The following is a 19,146-nucleotide window of genomic DNA, read 5'->3' on the forward strand; positions in this document are numbered from 1 at the left end:
AGTCAGAGCGGCCCTTCTGACTCTCCGCTCTAACTCCACTCCAGGAGTTGACAGTATCGCTAATAGCATGCTCCGCAGTTTGGATGATCCGTCGATTGCCCAGCTCACGGGGTACTTCAACATATGCTGGCAGGAGGGCACCCTTCCGCAATCCTGGCGTCACGCCAAAATCTTATTCATACCCAAGCCCCACAAACCCCTTACACCTGCAAATCTTCGTCCCATCTCACTAACATCATGCCTGGGCAAGCTTTTGGAGCATGTCGCACCCACCCGACTCACCCAACACATGATGGAGCAAGACCTCTACCCGCACATCATGGTGGCTTCTGTCCCCACCTGTCGGCACAGGACGCCATGCTCCAGCTCACACAGGACATTTTTGACCACCTCATACCGGGCCACACAAAAGTTTTCCTCGCCTTGGATCTCTCCAAGGCCTTTGATCGCTTAGACCATCAAGCGATCATGGCGGTGCTCTCCCCCTTGAACATAGGTGAACGTATGTACACCTGTATTCAAGTATTCCTTACTAACCGCACGACTGAAATTCAGTTCGGTCCCCACACATCCTGCCCATACACCCTTAGTGGGGTTGACACCCCCCGCCCAGGGATCTGTCCTCTCCCCTTTTCTCTTCAATGTCACTCTCATCCCCCTTGCCCGCAAACTACAAACCATCCCTCACCTTCGGCATACACTCTATGCTGATGATATCACGCTATGGACCACCCATGGCAGTGATGGCGACATAGAGAATACTCTGCAGTCGGCAGCTACCCTCACCCAAACACATGCGCGGAGTCGACCGCACTACACCTGTCCAATGTCAACAACACTGCCGCCGAATATGTCGAACTAGTGAAGGAACCCATCCCGAAGGCAACGTCCCAACTTCTTTGGAAGCATTCCGGGATATAAATTCAGGAGGGAGCCGTCCTAGAACATGCTAAGCTTTGCCTGCCATACATTTCATGCTCCCCTCCTCTTTCGACGGCGACATAGGCTACAATTTTCTGTTATATATTTTGCCACCATCGAAATGCAGCTGCTGAAGTGAAAGTAAAAAAAATCGGAAAGGGACCAATTCATGGTGACTTTTCAATCCGAAGAAATATAGCATGTTTAATCGCTTCTTATTTTCGATAACTGGCAACTGTTAGCAATCGTGTATGCTGCTCAGATGCTGCAAATGCATTCCAGCTCCCGTACACATTGTAAGTGAAAACTCAAAGCGAAACTGAATTTCTGCCGCTAGCCGGCCACCGGTACCTTCGGGCCTTTGTTGACTTTTCTTTTTTTTCAGGCAGCTCGTCATGGCATCGCGGCGTGTGCGCTTCAGCGGTTCACACGAACGCATTTTCGACCACGTTTTTCAAGGTACCGTAGTGAACTGAATTGTGTTTAGTGTGCATATATAACTGCAAAAGTGCGTAGCATTCACTGCTGTCCAAGTACCGTATATGATGTATCAGGACAGGAGCAGCCGAATGCGTTTTTTTTTTGTTCTAGATTGGCAGGACGGCGCTTGCTCACATTGTAAAGATTTGAAGACAGAAAGCACGGGTGATGTTATTATGTGCACGTGTTCATGTGACAGAATGTACATGCAATGTAGCAATCGTTGTCCTGAAGTCGGCGTAAGTAAAAAAGACGAGCGTTGCCGTGATGTGGAGATGTAGAGTAGCTCAGCACTACCATGCACCGGCCCCGAGTTGTAAGCAATCCTATTTCTTAATGCATGCTGGTTCCCATTTTACAAAGGATATGTTATGGAAGAGCGGTCTCAGGGCTTGCCGTTTCTAAGTGCCTAAGTCCCAAGATCTACAGTGCGACAGGTCGCTCTTTCCTTGTATCCTAGGAAGAGACACAGAGTTCCTTGCATCTATAGGAAGAGACACAGAGCTGAACAGAGTTCACCGAGGATCATTGTGCACACAGCTGTTTTTGTTTTGACGAGACGAATGTTGCAGAGTACTGCAGCATGCTGCTTAAGAGCTCTACTATGTGTGTTCTGTCAAATTTAAAGCCGTTTAACGCTATTCCGTAAAATTTCTTGCCCTACAGTTTATTCGTACGTGGTAATTTTTGCAGCTTTGTGTAGGGACTGTACCGTATCTCTTCGTAAAATGCATTGCGTAAGCGTGACGTCTGAGATAAACTTTTAAAGGGGCCCCGAAACACATTTTCAGTGCATTGTTTTGCCTGTTGGTTGCGTAGAATGAGTTATAGTGGTGCTATTAGCATCAGTTGTACTACGTATACTATGGTTTTTAATATTTTAATTAGCTCGCAAAAACAAATTCGTGGCGCTGACGGTGTCATAATACAGTGTCGGTTTTTAGCAGCGGGTATGATATCACTTAGTGGGAGCTTGATGATGGAACAAAGAGTAAATATACTGCAAATTGTGTTAATAACTAGAGATAAGTTTTTGTAAACATCCTACGACCTAGCACTCAACACTTACGGCTACTCTCTATGTATCTGAGAGCAGCTTTGCGGAATCGATCCGATCGAGCCATTGAAGCTCTATAAGCATTCGTTTCGGTCCTAAGGAAGGATGCGTTTGGTTCACAGTTAGCAGGGAGTGCGCATCGTTGCCTTGTGGAGGATCACCGGGTAGTGGCGCCAGATGGCGCCTCGTTCCTGTCAACAGCACGCGCTCCTTGCTCGCCTAGGAGCGATGGACGATGGTTGGCGGTAAGCAGTAACGGTACGTGCTATGCTAAATGTGTCTGATATCTCGCCCAGGCTGTCACACCGTTGCAGTATCTCGCGCTCGAGTTCAGATCCATAAGTAAGGGAATGTCTCTGATCAGTGTTCCCGTCTGCACCGTCGACGTGACGATGAAGCATCGCTGTGTCAGCTGGGCGTTCACATGGTTGTTGTAACCATGTAAACGGCGCTGACAGCCTTGGCATGAACAAGCTACAGAGAACAGGCAACCATGGAGTGCAAACTTCCGCCACGTGCTCAGATAGGCTACTTTGATTGGTCGCACTAAGTGTCGTCATTGGGAGAGTGAACTGGGAATGGGAAGCTGCACGAAAATCGAGTTGAGGGCAGCATTTTGTTTGCTTGTATTTTGAAATTTTCTTTGAATAACTCGCGTTCCTATGCATCGGTTCTCGTAATTCTTTTTGAGTCAGCATCCGTGTGACATAAAGAATCCATCTGAAGTGTAGCCGCCATCCGTTCAAGTGGTGTTTTGAAAGAAGCGTGACGTGTTCGGACACTTGGTGCCTGCTTGACAGAAACAAAGAAATGGCAAAAAGGGGCTGCTGCACAGGCGCTGACGGCCGGTCGTTTTGTGCATCAGGCCGGTTTTGAAATTTGTTGACGCTGCCATTTATTTTGGTTTTTAGTTGTTTTTAGAATGGCACCCAGATTAAGGACTCCTGTGCTGTTCAAGCTAGGTATATTTAGCTTGCTTTTTCAAGCTCTTAAAACTTCATTGTTTGGCCAGAGTGACCTAATTAATAAATTTTGGCGGTCTGTAATCATGATGGTATTAAATGGATGTCTGCAGGGGAAACATCCACATGGGAGCCACAGCTTTCACCTTGTTGCCACTGGGAAATATCCATGAGCAGTATGGATTTTTTATGTTGTATATTAGGCTCTCTTTTGGGCCACTTTCCCTTCTTTTCTTCATCAAGCGGCTTCATGAAACAGGGTACATGCCTAACAGTGCCCTCATTTATTTGTACATCCTTGCTTGTTCTTAGTCAGCACAGGATTGTTGCAAACCAATTTGTGAGTTGTTGAACATTGTTTTCTGAAACCCTGCATTAAACGAATGAGTGCCAAATATGTGGATGATTTTTTTACATTTCTATAATATTCAACAAAAACCTTTTCCAATACCTTGTGCTTGGTGCATGATGGCCTCAGTTGCCTATCTGCCATAAAACCAGACACAACAACAAAACGCAAAGAAGCTGATAAAAATGTTTCAGAGATGAAAAAAAATGTAAGGCACGTCAACAAAAAAATTCTATTTTCGAGGCATATTCAGCCATTTGTTGGAAGGTGACTTGGTCCTCACTTGTTTTCTAATGGCAATGGGACTTATTTCTAAAAGTTTAATTGGAGCAATTTTTGTTTTAAGCGAGAAATAATTTTGCAATTTGTGTCCCTGTGTACAATCCCAGCATTGCTTGCTGCACGGTGCTCCAGGTAGATGCTTCTCATATTTGGGTTTTGAAAGGTCCACTCGCATGTCCATTCACATTTTGTTGCTTTCAACTCGAGCATGATGTAAGTCCAGCATGCACCATTGAGAGAGAGATAAAGGCTCGATATGGTGAAACTTGCGTATTCCTCTTAATGGTAGTGCTCTTCTAAACCGCCTAGCGAGCCAACCTTCGTTTTCTTCAGTCATTTCTTGGAGCACCCAGAGGGCTACAACACACCTGATAGTTTTGTTCACCTATGTAAACAGCTCATAGAGCAGTATTTGACCTTTGTATGGCCTGTGAATACTTTCTGTTGCTGCCAAGGCTCGATAGGGTGAACCTTGCATATTATTCCTCTTAATGGTAGTGCTCTTGTAAACCGCCTAGCGAGTCCACCTTCGTTTTCTTCAATCATTTGTTGGAGCACCCAGATGGCTACAGCACACCGGATAGTTTTGGTTGCCTATACAACTCATAGAACAGTATTTGACCTTTGTATGGCCTGTGAATGCTTTCTGTTGCTGCCAAGAGCCTCACAGTTCCTTCAGTGCAGTCACAAGCACTCTTTGCATGTGATGCAGTGAAAAAGTCCATTCCACTGAAAAATTGAAATCATTTTCATGGTAGTAGAGGTTTTTAACCCTGATTGGTCAGGCTGAAAATGTGCTTCCTGGCTCAGTACTGTTTCTGTTGAGGAACAATAGCAGTTCTGCCATCCGGCCACTTCATTTTTACTTTCTGTAAATGCCCTCTTCAGCAGGTTTTTGTATTGCCGAGCCTGGAGGCATTGAAGCCCAGCACACCATTGTATTCGAGCAGTGGAGTGCTGGTTTTGTGTATATTTGCAGCCGCCTGCAAAATGTGTTGCAGTGAGAAGGCACGGAGAAATCTCAGATGTTGAACGGAGGCACAAAACTTGCAAAATTGTTTTCTCACTTAAAACAAAAAGGCTCCGATTAAACTTCTAGAAATATATGCCATTAAATGGCATTGTGCAACTTCCATTTTTATCATTTAATTAAGATCACCTCATTATGAAATAAACTGCTGAATTTCTCAAAAAGCAAATTTTCTGAACTTAATAATTATTTTGCGCCCATGCCTTATGCTTTTTGCTCTCTGAAACATTTTTATCGCCTTTTTTGCCTTCTGGACAGGTTAGAAAAATAGTTGGAATAACTGCTGTGAGAACATAATATTTCGTATACGATATCAAATTTTCATATTTTGTGCCTTCTTCCATGTTTTGTTTAATACAAAATAAGTTAAATTTACTGCATATGGAAGCGAAATACTTTTTACTTATATAAAAGAAATTTCATAGTCATGCGTAAGAATGTTTTTTTACAAAGTTTTTGCAAGCCTAGGTTTGGCTACCACTTCGAAAATTGAGATGGCGGCCACAAAAAGAAATTTACTCTAGCAAAAAGAAGCTCGGCTAATGTTTGTCATAGTAATGCAATAAGGCATTATTTTTTTAAAGAAATCGAAGATGGTTGAGTACTAAGTCTGGATCAATTGGCATGGAATAACCCAATGACATTTAAATGCCAACTGTGTGCTGGTTGAAGGAGCTTTTATGATATTTTATGATGCGCACACTCTTACAGAAGGATCATTCTGGGCACAGTGAGTGCGCGCAATACCCACACACTATGGTTGGTTTCAGACGTTGCCTATCTACACAGGCCGCTATGCTACAGCTTACATCAGCTGTGCTGGACCAACTCATACTAAGGCAATAATTGGTATACACCTAAAAAAAAGCCTTCGATAGTGTAAAACACACAGCACTCCTACATGCACTCAGATATTCAAACAGGTCCTAGGGTATACAACTACTTCCTCCGACCCAGGACAGCCACGTGCACTTCACAAATCTCCGCACGTCACCCTACACACTTGCCAATGTGGGCACGCTGCAAGGCTCCGTGCTTTCCCCCTTTCTGTTCAACATCACATTATCCCCTTAGCTACAGAATTACAGAAAATCCCTCATCTTGGTCGCATTTTATAGGTCTATGACGTCACACTCTGGACAACATACGGATATGACGGCCAAAACGAAGACGCTGCAGAGAGCAGCAGATACAATTGCTAAACTCACCCCAAGAATCAATTAGCATTCTCGTCAGAAAAAATCTGAATTACTCACCATATCCCCTAAGAGACGGACTTACCAAACCACCATAGAAGTCCAAGTTCAGGACAGATAGGTACGCCACATCCATGCTATCCGCATCCTAGGACTGTACCTTCAATGGGATGGAAAAAAACGGAGACACAATTAAGCAACTCAAAAAGGCCATCTCAGCCATCACGCAACTCTAAAAAGGGTAACAGGACGCGCACATGGGCTGAGAGATGGGGACACCCTTCGTGTAGTGCACGCCTATACCCACAGCTGAATTCTTTATGCTATGCCATACCTAAAACTAACAACCAGTGAGGACCGGCAAATAGACTTCTTAATTCGGCAAGCAATAAATGCAATACTTAAATTACCAAAAAAACACTAGAAACTGCTCGAACATGGAGTCCATAACACCTTACATGAACTTTAAAGGGGCCTACTTAGAAGCCCAGTATATTAGACTAGCCGCTACGACTATTGGACGACACATACTCGGTGAAACAGGCATCACTATCCCTGCAAACAATACATCACTAAGAACACTCCCAACCATCATTTACATTTCAATCGGTGTCAACGCGTGAAAGCAAACCGCTGTCACGCAGTGGCCTTCACTCTCCACGCCAATATACTCGACATCAATAGAATTCAGTTAACACACAATTGCATAACCGGTTCCCACACCAAACATGACGACTACTTCGTCAACAGCGGTGACTAAATCACAGTTCATTACCTTCATTATCCGCGGCGCCGAAATGAGCGATGGTTCCCGAGAAAGCGAACGCAGGTAGTGTGTTAATCCCGTCGTATCCGTGCGGGTCTCGCTGCACACTCGCAATTTCTACGCTCACGAGCACAAAACCAAGCACCACAGTATTTGTTGCAGCACCAACACCACTCACACACGATGCAACGGAACGCCAAAGTATCTCTGACCGGCGCCGCAAAGCAGGCGACAGCGTCCGAAGTAACGCGACGGTTGCAGCGGCCGCGCCGGTCAGATATTCAAAAGGGATAGAGAGGGGGAATCTCTTCTCTCAGAACCTTCTTACGGTTAGACGCTAGCGCCAATTCCTCCTTCAGTTAACGGCTTCAGCGGAGGTTTCTCCAATTAGCCGGGACGGTTCGCAGCCGACTCGATCACGCGCGCGCCGCCTCGCGCGCTGATCCAGCTGGCCTTGGACGGAACAAGGCCTGTCTCGAGGAGAGCGCGCTACCCTCGAGACTCCTCGCGCTTCCCTCCCACTGCCTGCGCTGACCGCATCAAATACCGCATTTACTCGCGCAATGGACGCATCCGCCACTTTGGCTATCACTATTTTCCTTCGCGTTATATGAGCCTCATTCTTCGCACGCGCAGTATCCTGTTGATGATAGTGTATGCTGGCAGGGGAACTTTATTGAACGCCGGAACAGCTACCTAGTAATAAAAGCGCCATCACTTGAACGTAAACAACGCTATTCCCGGGGGTTAGACTTTTCGGTTTAAATCGAAGAATAAAAACTATCAAAGTGCTCCGAATTCAATTTTCAAATTTCGGTTTTAACCGAAAAAGGTCAGTATTCTTGGCATGCAAGGCATAGCCAGCTGGCTGTTGACTACGAGTTACACTGAGACAGAGTTGAAAAGGAAACCAGGGGCGTAATGCGACTGAAGTATTCTTGGATAAGCGCAGCTCAGTTCTGTGATTCGATATATCGCTCCGCTATAGCTGACACGCCTCTACAGATCGGGAAGCGCCAGCTAACTAAGCACTAGCTGTTTCTTCACTATCGCCACCCGCAGTTAGTCGGTCAAGTAGGCTTATCAACTGCATGTTGGACGCTGACACGGAACCGTGCATGGGCGTCACGAAAAAGTATCATCCGGGACTCCATGTACGCGAAAACTCACGCGAACGCGACGGCGGCGGCTGGCGTTCGCTCCGTCGCGTGTGGGCAACCTCCATGCAAGCGAAGGCGGCAGGCGACGCGAACCCGCGACATGCGCAGCGGATTCCGTGCTTTGCGCACTGAAGCTTAGAAACACGCCCGTAACCTGTTCTCTCTTAAAATTTTGTGTGTGCCTCATAGTCAGGGCCAAAGGAATATTTCCTCTACTGCAGCGGTGTAGCGGCAGTGGAGATAGCCAAAGGCGTGCTTGCGGAGACGAAGTCACATCACGGGTTCACGGGGGAGGTGTGCTTTCGTTCGGTGCCTGTGCACTCCGGCTTAGTAAAAACACTCCCATAAACTGTCACGCAGTTTGATTGTAAGTGAGCAAACTATAATTTACCAGTGAGAATGCGCGCCGCGAGTGTTTCTGCACAGTTGGAGCGCAGCGGCACGGTGGATCGAGCGCCGGTACCCGCGGCTCGACACGCATCTCTCCCTGCAGTACGCCCGCTCGCGTAGCCCGCTCCAAATGCTGTTAGCCCTCCGCACCCAACAAGTAGATTGTTTTAATTATTTACATCATGCGGGTCTGCCTCTCAGCTACAAAACCAAATATTTTATCGACGGTGGCGATGACCAAGACGACGGGCGGGTTTCGTGAGATGTACCCGTGAGAAACCGTAGACAAACCGGAAACGGCTTTGGGGGGCTCTGATTGGCCAGTCACGTGGGAGACTTCCGGGCGACGAGCGAAATTTTCTGTGGGTGCAGATCCGAGCGACACGGCAAGCGACACATGCATTTTGCTTCGCGCGACGGCGTCGCTTGCCGCCGTCGCCTTCGCGTTCGTTTTCGCGTACATGGAGTCCAGGCTGAACTGAGTGGCAGTTCCATTGCCGACATCAACATGCAAGCCAGTACGTGTTGCCCCGCTCTCTCGCTGAACCCAGCGTGAAAACCCAACGATAAACTTCCACTTTCGTTTAACTTGCATTGCTTTTAGAGAGAAATCTCTACTACGCTATTCCGGACCAAAGTTTCGCTGCGTGTTGCCGGAGCCTCGAGCGGTGTAGCAGGCGGTTAGCAACCGCGTCCCGAGAAACCCTATCTGCGTCCAGAAACAGGTGGTCGCTGTGCAGAGGTGCGAGCTTTACGGGGTGCAACCCAGCGAAGAATATAGTGGTGTCCCTGACTTTGAGGGTGCAGAAATAAAATAAACATTGCCGCGACTGGTTCCCACCCGCTGCGGCGCGAACAGATCAGCTTCGCTGGGCACTGCACTAGAGCACTATGCTGTCATCGCAGCCGATCACGCCACGTTTAAATTGCAACATACTCTCGCGCTGCGCATTGCACACCTTCGTCTTCATCGACTTCCACCTGCGGAACGAACAGATCATATCAGCTTAACCTCGATCAGAGCTTACAACCCGAGTCCATATCGTCGCTAAACGTGCCAACAACCCAACAAAGGAAAACCATAAGCCACCCAGGCTAAACGCATACCTTCGGACGTGTATACTTTAAACGCGTTAAATCCCTAGCGCTTTTTGTTTTGTACAGCTCGCTCCATGCTTCCCATTATTGAAAATGAAAATTGGTTTTTGGGGAAAGGAAATGGCGCAGTATCTGTCTCGCATATCGGCGGCCACCTGAACCGCGCAGTAGGGATAAATGAGACGTGAGAAGAAAAAAAAACGGCCGTGGCTTAGCTTGGTTAAGCCTGGTGATTGCGAAGCTTCTCGTTCTTCTTCAGTCTCCGTAGCTCGCTGATGCTTCCTCTTTGCATTCTGCCGAGCTGCCTTGTTCGTAGGCACCATCGTAACATCTGGCTGTATGACTGCCTTGGCGAGAGGAGCGGAGCTGTTTTATACAGCTGGTGTGACGTCACTCTGACTGTAGCGCCCCTGGTGAGAGGAGCGGGAGTTAGGCCGCCGTTGGTGGCTACCGCCTTGCCTGGCGACGGCGTGAGATGGGGCCCCGTTTTTACACAGCTGGTGTGACGTCACTCTAGGTCACGTGGTGACGTCACGCAGCGAGGTCACGCTAAAGGTCAATGGTGCCTACCACCGCCTCGCCACGGAACGGGCTGAAGTGCGACCTATAGTATTGCTTCGCAATAATAAACGAAGAGGTACCGTTGTGGAGGGCTCCGGAATAATTTCGACCACCTGGGAATCTAACGTGCACTGACATCGCACAGCACAAGGGCGCCTAGGCTGCGGTATCCCGACCACTGAAAAAAAAATGAAATGACAAAGTAACTGTCTCGACTTCTGGGTGGACACCCAAACCGCCCAGCGTTTCGATGGATGCACAATGCAGAAGGAGCCCGTGTGCTGTGCGCTGTCAGTGCATGGTAATAATCCAATGTACGGGTGATGGAAATTATTCCCGAGCCCTTCACTACGGCACATCCTTCACGATTACCCATTTAATTCCCGCCTTCAACCCTTCGCGGCGGGCTCCTTCTCATGTTATTGATTCTTGAGGAAAGGAAATGGCGCAGTAACTGTCAAGGTCAAAATACTGGCATGAGGCATTTTCCGAAGTGTTACCTTGAGTAGAGCTACGATCTAAAAAGAAAGGAAATGACTAAGTAACTGTCACTTCTCAGTGGTCACCTAATCGGCGTCACGTTAAAAGGTCCCTAGGTGGTCGAAACTATTCCTGCGCCCTCCACTACGACACACCTTTCTCTGTTAATTCCCACCTTCATCCCTTCGCGGCGGGCCCCTCCTGTTAGTGCTTTTTGAGGAAAGGAAATAGCGCAAAAAATTCCTAATTATTCAGTAAACATCTCAACCACGCTGTAATGTAAGACAGGAAGGTGAGAGAGAATTAATAGAGAGAAAACGGGTGTCGTATTGGAGGACTCCGGAATGAAAGTTGGTTTTTGGGGAAGCAAATGGCGCAGTATCCTGTCTCACATATCGGCGGGCGCCTGAACCACGCCGTAAGGAAGGGTTAAGGAGGGAGTGAAAGAAGAAAGGTGCCGTAGTGGAGGGCTCTGGAATAATTTCGGCCACCTGGGAATCTTTAACATGCACTGACATCGCACAGCACACGGGCACCTTAGCGTTTCGCCTCCATCGAAACGCGGCCGCCGCGGCCGGGTTCGACCCGCCGCGGTGGCTCAGTGGTTAGAGCGCTCGGCTACTGATCCGGATACTTACCTGATGCCGGGGCATCCTTGGTCCCATTATTGCTTATTTTTCTGTTTGTTGTGTGGCCACTCACAGCTTGTCTCTTAATATGGCAGCGCAAAGCCAGCAAAGGAGCACTGGACACAAAATTTCAAAACTTCCTTGCACTCCGTCGTCACAGCGTCACAAAGTGTAAATAAATGGCTTATGTAGCAAGACTCATTGGAGCTGGCTTTTCCACCTCCGAAAGCGTCAGCAAAAAAAAAAAATATGAGATAGCTCTATCAAACTGCTGGTGCATTCGTCATATGATCGCTTCTGTGGCGCGCACTCCAGTTCTTAAAATGCCGCCAAAACGTCTTCTTTTCAGCATTAGTGAAATTGCAGTATTTCTCACAAGGTAAGCGCAAGCCGTAAACAGAATTCTCAGGGGCAGCTTACTCACATGCGTGGCACAGCTCGATGAAAGCAAGAACTTGGTCGAGACAGCCGCAACCCAGACACACATTAATATGTTACTAACCGCGGCGCTTTATCTTCCATAGTGACACTGCAGGCAAGCTGCGGTGAAAATTAATGCGCATGCAGGCTTGAGCCATGTGCAAAAATCGCTGTTTTATAAAATGCAGCGACAGAAAGTAAGCGCGCTAACTGTTGGTCAGAAAACAACCGCCAACAAGGTTTACTAGCGGACGCCGTCGATCGCACAGAGTTTTTGCGCCTCGATGTTGCAGCCTAGCTTTCAGGTGATAACCAGTAAAGTAGCGTCCATGGTAAGCCCAAATACCGATCCCCAGAAAGAACAAATACCAAGCGAATGTGAGCCTGTTAGCCGGAAGACAGCAGCTGCGGACAGGGCTCGCGCAGCCATCCCTGCCCCTCACCGAGAGCTGCGCCCTTAGCGGCGTGCGCTGTCCCTATACGAAATCTGGCCGGAGTTTCGTGACCAGGAAAAGCTTTGAAGGAAAAATTTGGAGGACGCTTAAGCTTCGACTTTAAGAGCACGACGCGACAGCGTGTTGCAGCATTGCCAAGGAATCCACGGAACGCCATCTTCCTTCTGTGCGACCTCTTGCCTGGACAATTTAAGGAAAGGAAACATATCTTGGTGGACACCCGAACCGCGCGTAAGGCAGGGAAAATGAAAATAAAAATTTTTAAGTAAAGGACGCCGGGCCTATCTCACATATCTCGGTGGACACCCAAACCTGGCTGAAAGGGAAGGAAATTGAAATGAAAATTGGTGTTAAGGAAAGGAAATGACGCCTGTCTCACAATCCCTTACGCGCGGGTGAGGTATCCACCGAGATGAGCCATTTTTCGCTCATGGCCAAAGACGCCGACTGCACCGGCTTTTCAGCGACACGAGCTCCTTAACGCTGCCGCGATGTGATTCCACACAAACACACGCAAAAAAAGCCCGGGTGCAGGGCCCGGGCGCATTCCAACGAAGTGGTGCGAAGTTGGTGAACTCAGAAAGATGTGGGTGATGCCAGACGCCGAAGCCAATGAACGGGAGACGGACAGACGTACCGCGTTTTTCCCAGTTAATATTACGTCTTATACCTCATGCCTGCTGGTCAGAATTAACGCGCCCTATCGTCAAAAAGAGGTTTCTTTTTAATCATATGTACTGAGTTGCTAAAGAATAAATTCATGTCTGTGTATACGCTTTAAGGCCTACGCATCGGGTGCCAAGGCGTGAATCGTACGTGTAACGACGACACTGTCTCACATGTACTTGCATACATACATAGTACAATGTATGTGAAGATGTGTACACAAGTCGCAGTTGTACACAGGCAGGGCCATAAAGCAGCATCGCCATTGGACATCAAACACAAAAAAAGCCCGTGTGATCCTTTAGACTGTCTCGATAACGAACGCGACTGCATGGTCGCCCATAATGGGTCTACTATTGCAGCATGGCTACTCAATTGGTTAGCACTTACCCGCGTAGTCTTGAAGGCAGCCAGAAACTCGCAGAACTCACTTCACCAGCCTCAACACCGTGTTCGTCAAATTTCCCAATAACGAAGCCGAAATCAATGCGGACAAAGCAAGCTGACCGCGTCTGTGAAAAATGACCATCGACGACTCGGTCAGGGTTGTTGTTGCGTAAAAAGATGATGGCACATACCCACGGTGGGGGATTGGCCAGGGTTTGGTGCAGGTCCAAACAGGGATTGTCTAATCCAAGTGAATCTCAACCGGCTTATCAATTAAGATGATTGGGAGTGAAAAGGAAATCCTTAATTTGATTGAGCAGGGTTAATAATGGCAGGGTTAATAATTTTGTACTGTCAGGGTTAATAATGGCCACAGGCCCTGCAGTAAGTCCAGGCGACCCCGTTGATCCCGTGCTAGCGTCCGTGTCTTGAGCATGCGTGTCTCAGCATCCGATGACGACGTCCACTGAATTACTGATACTGCAGAATTGCGTTTAGCATCGGCAAACTAGAGAACGAAAAACTTGCCACGCTGTTGAAGGCGGGGATCGCGGGCAGACGAATTTTCTGCCTGGCGTCTCAAGCAGACTTAATTCGGGCTCAGCGGAAGCAGTTCCGTGGTTCTAATTCTATGATCGACAAACGATGGCTCTACAAGCGATGTCGTTTGTTCAATAAGAAGAAAGTTTGATTCGAACAGCTTTAAATACACTACGATCAGGTTGAAAGACCACAAAAGCACGCGAACAGAAAGTGAAACTCACCTGCAGCCTTGGGGCTTTGGATTGGATTGTGACGCCAGCAGAGCCATCTGGCCGTCTGTCGCGCAGTGTTGCGCAATTTTGTACTGTGAGCAACCGATGCAATTTATCGACTTACGTCGTCACTGGTGTGCATACGCCGCCGATGCGTCTCTGGTGACGTCTGGAACGCGTTGGTTCGAAAGTTGCGTGCGCGGGTTTCGCCATCGTTTCACGCTCCGGCCGAAGTCCGCTGTGATGTACAATTCGTGATCCGCCTCGAGGTGACGGCGAGCTGGCGGGCTCTGGTATTAAGCCTGAACTCCATATACGCGAAAACTCACGCGAAGGCAACGGCGGCAAGCAACGCCGTCGCGCGAAGCAAAATGCATGTGTCGCTTGCCGTGTCGCTCGGATGTTGTTGTTGCCTGAAAGATGATGGCACATACCCACGGTGGGGGATTGGCCAAGATTGGCCAGGGTTTGGTGCAGATCCAAACAGGGAAGTTCTAATCCAAGTGAATCTGAAACGGCTTATCAATTAAGAAGATTATGAATGAAAAGGAAATCTATTATTAGATTGAGCATGAAGCAGATCTGAACCCACAGAAAATTTCGCTCGTCGCCCGGAAGTCTCCCACGCGACTGGCCAATCAGAGCCCCCCAAAGCCATTTCCGGTTTGTCCACGAGTTTCTCACGGGTACATCTCTCGAAACCAGCCCGTCGTCTTGGTCATCACCACCGTCGAGAAAATATTTGGTTTTGTAGCTGAGAGGCAGACCAGCGTGATTTATATAATTAAAACAATCTACTTGTTGGGTGCGGAGGGCTAACAGCATTTGGAGCGGGCTACGCAAGTGGGCGTACTGCAGGGAGAGATGCGTGTCGAGCCGCGGGTACCGGCGCTCGATCCACCGTGCCGCTGCGCTCCAAATGTGCAGAAACACTCGCGGCGCGCATTCTCACTGGTAAATTATATTTTGCTCACGTACAATCAGATTGCGGTGACAGTTTATGGGAGTGTTATTACTAAACCGGAGTGCACAGGCACCGAACGAAAGCACACCTCCCCGGTGAACCCGTGATGTGACTTAGTCTCCGCAAGCACGCCGTTGGTTATCTCCACTGCCGCTACACCGCTGCCGTAGAAGAAATATTCCTTTGGCCCTGACTATGAGGCACACTCACAAAATTTTAAGAGAGAGAACAGGTTACGGGTGTGTTTCTAAGCTTGAGTGCGCAAAGCACGGAATCCGCTGCGCACGTCGCCTGCCGCCTTCGCATGCATGGAGGTTGCCCACAAGCGACGGAGCGAGCGTCGCCGTGCCGCCTTGTCGCTTCGCTCGCTCTTTTGCGCACATGCAGTCCAGGCTTAATGCTTGTTACGTTTCTAGCTTATGCGGTATTTGAACGAGAATCCGCTCACGTCAGCACATAGTTTATGTTGAAGCACAATCTTCGAAGAGGACATCACGGTCACTTCAATTGCTAGTCATGGAGAACTTCGTCTTGAGAGATGTGTACTTTCTTTATTCATTTCAATGCAACGTTACAACGATGGATCATCGTTGGCGGAGTGTACAGCCTAAAGCTTTTATGAGAGGGAGCACAAGAGCTCGCTGTTAATAGCCTGTAACCACACTTGTGGCGATACCCGATAACCGCTTTGTTGTTGTTGCCTTGGTCACATGGCACATACCCATGACCGGGGATTGGCCAGTGTTCAGTGGGAATACCCCATAAAATAGGAAAAACTGGAGTCAAGCTAAATATTGAACCTTGGGTGAAATTTCAGAATAATTTAAAAGAAAAAGAAGGAACGAAATATCGGGAGAGAATATTTGAGAATTAAATAATGAAAGATATGAAAATACCCAAATGTTTTTTTTAAATGCGGGAATTTTTTGGAAACGTTTAGCAAGGGAATCTGCCGGTAGCTGTTATGTAATTGTGGAGGTATTCATAAACTTGATGCAGTGCAAAACCCCTGGCGCTCGCGCCGAAAGAGAAGAGAGGAACCGACAAGGTGAGACCCAATTTTGTAATGGGAATTTCTAGATGTGTTCTCCTCTGATGTGCAAACCTCTGGCAAGAAAGTAAGAAATGCTCCAATGTCTATACTTCGCCACAAGCCGCACAGAGGTTTGTGGGACTGAACCCGCATCTACATAAATACAGATTTAAACGGGGAATCCTGCACCGCACGAGTGTCATCGTTACCTCACACTGTCGGGTTTTACATGCACGAGTCTTCCATGGGTACATGAGATGTTGGTAGTCGACAGTAGAGAGTAAGGGATCGTTGCATGCGGCGGATATAAACTGAAAACGCTGAAATCGAGTCATTGCAAAGAGAACAAGATTAGGGACGCTACTGACAGCTGGTGCATTTAGAGCTGCTTTTGCCAAAAAGTCTGCTGCTTCATTTTGTAAAATACCGCTGTGGCCTGGCATCCAAACGAAGCGCACCTCTTTCACCCATCCAGGCAGAAAAAAGTTTAGTGAGCGTCTCAAAAAAGCGTCTCGTGTAGACTCCAGTGCCAGCAAAACAGAGAGACAATCTGAGAGGAATATCACCTGAGAAACCGTTGTGGGAATTGCCAAAGCGGCCAGCTCCAGAGCCATAAACTCTGCTAGAAATATGGTTGTGTAATCCGGGACTCTGACCGAAAAGCTCCACGAGAGAGACTGAGAAAATACCTACCCCTGCCTTCCTTTCCACCCCGGACGCATCTGTAGCAATTACAGTATGTTGTGTGTACTGGGCAAGGTGATCCACGAGAATTCCAGTTAATATCCCTGCAGGCAGATGCTTCGCATTAGGTTGGAAAATGAAATAAAAAGCAATATCCACAGGGGACGCTGCCCAACCAACTCTACATACAAACTTGAGATCCACACCAATATTGGATAACAGATTCTGGGTAAATACAACCTGAGGTAGGCGGAGCCTTGACCAATGAGGAGTGAGAAAAAGGGCAGGGTGAGAGACGAAAATAGGAGTAGCCACACCAGGAGCCGACTCAAATGCTCGCAAAAAAGTCCTGACAGTTAACAGGTGAAACCGGGAGGTAAGGTCGGGAATACGAGCCTCCAAGTACAGAACTGCGGTAGAAACTGATTGAGGGAGACCTAGGCAGAGGCGCAGGGCGCGCTTTTCTAGCAGCAGCAACGGATGAAGTTTATATTTAGGGGAGCCAGAAAAAAGTATGCAGCCAAATTCCAAAATGGGTCTGACATAGGCTTTGTAGAGAAGTACAAGCATATCCCGGCGCATACCAAATTTCTTATTACTTATCCGTAGTAGCCTACCTAGTGCACGCTCTCCTTTCTCCACGTTAGTTTTGATGTGGGGCCGCCAATCCAAAGTGGCATCATAAATGACGCCTAGATACCTCAACGAGTCTACCTGAGGTATGATGTCCGAGCGATAGCATAGTGATACATACAGAGGTATGTTGGTTTTAAAAAGTAGTACGCATCTTTTGTGCACATTTAATACCAAATTTAATGTATCAAGCGAAACTTCAAGCGCATTGAGGTAATCCTGGAGAGAACGGTATAGGGCATGAATGTCTGCTGCAGAAGCAAAGAAGGCTATGTCGTCTGCATAAACATATACTTTAACTTCAGGGTGAACTGGAATGTCGCACATCAGCCGATTGAATAGAAGTGGCGAAAGTACAGACCCTTGTGGCACTCCTCTGGTTTGGACATAGGTGTCTGAAGTGAAGGAACCGTTGGAGCAAAAGAACTGCCGTCCTGTTAAAAATTCATGGATCCATGCATAAATGTAGTACGGTGTGCGTAATAATGCCAATTTAGAGAGAAGGATCGAATATTCAACACTGGCATATGCTTTAGCAATGTCAAGCATCACTAATGCTGAAACTTCCTTGTTTTGCATAGCAAGGCGGATACCGCTCTCCAAATCCACATGGGCAGAGCAAGTGGAGCATCCCCGGCGAAAGCCAATCTGGGCAGAGCTCAATGCATTCATTACTGAGATATGCGCGGATAGGCGGCTGAACACAATTCTTTCTATGAGCTTTACTAAATTAGATGTTAGAGCTATCGGCCGGATGACCGCTTTCAAGCCTGAGCGTTTGCACGAGAAGACGCTGCGCGTGTGAAACGCACGCAGCCACGGTTCCAAACTTGCTCCATCACGGGAGCAAGGAGCAGGCACGATACACACTTATGATTGTGCAAGTTCAGCTGTGCGTTTTCACGTGCAAAAAACGCTCCATGCGGGCCAGGCATCAGAAACGAAGTGGAAAGGATTCTGGCAGCTGGTGACACCCTCGCAGCTCCCGTGCATTTCGTCGGTATCGCAGTGGCTATCAATGCACTCTATAGTCACTCAAGTGTAGTATAAATAGTGCTGTCTTTTCTTCCCTTCTACGCAGCTTTAGTAGTGACACCGGGAAATAATGACTGGCAATGCTGTACTGGCAAATGAACTGGGACTGGTGGGAATGCCGGTTGCGGACAGGATGGCAGAACCCCTTCCACCACGTTGCAAAAAGCAGCTGCCGAGTATCACCACAGGTAGGGTCTCAGGCTGTTTACCTCTTGCGCTTCCATGTTTACTGGTACTTTTGGTGCACTCTTCATTGTTCGTGAACCTTGTGTTGGCTGCACTGCCTATGTGACTTAAGCTGTGTGTGGTGATGCCTTTCATTCCTTTGGTTGGAAATCTTGCAAGTCGGCAACGCGCTGCCGCATTTGTGGCATTGATCATGCTTCCGACGTCTGCACTTGTGAGTCATTTAGCTGTTGCCTTTGCCACTCTGGTCACACAGCTGACGATCCCACCTGCCCGAAGTGTGCTGATGAACAGTTTGTCTTGGACATTATTCAATGCGAACGGTGCTCACGTGCAGATGCTTATGCCCTTCTTGACAGACGACAGAGCTCGTACGCAAATGTTGTCCACACGACTGCTGCCGATGTGGAGACAATCTTAACAAAGTCGGTCGTCGCTGCAGTAGAGAAGGCTGTTGCTGGAGTACTTGACCGCATGATCAATATGTTCAGTGATGCATTATCTCAGGTAATTTCCGCACAGACTGTGTTCATGAAGTCGAGAGTTGGACGAAAACTCGTCTGGTCG

General features: G+C 47.9%; 1 protein-coding gene across 8 annotated transcripts in view; it reads left to right on the forward strand.

The window, feature by feature from the left end:
• The first annotated feature begins 1,193 nt into the window (after positions 1 to 1,193).
• The window catches only part of LOC144115645 (uncharacterized), a 45,490-nt gene continuing 27,537 nt past the window's right edge, over positions 1,194 to 19,146 (forward strand). The window contains exons 1-2 of one of the 8 annotated variants that reach the window (XR_013311493.1): positions 1,194 to 1,380; positions 18,440 to 18,581. The gene's annotated coding sequence lies outside the window, so the exon portion shown is untranslated. Of the gene's footprint in view, positions 1,381 to 14,863; positions 14,999 to 15,955; positions 16,057 to 18,256; positions 18,582 to 19,146 lie in introns of those variants that run through there. The other 7 variants (XR_013311495.1, XR_013311496.1, XR_013311494.1 and 4 more) reach the window with 7 other exon arrangements.

Source organism: Amblyomma americanum, chromosome 1 (assembly GCF_052857255.1).
Source record: "Amblyomma americanum isolate KBUSLIRL-KWMA chromosome 1, ASM5285725v1, whole genome shotgun sequence".
Lineage (NCBI taxonomy): Eukaryota > Metazoa > Arthropoda > Arachnida > Ixodida > Ixodidae > Amblyomma > Amblyomma americanum.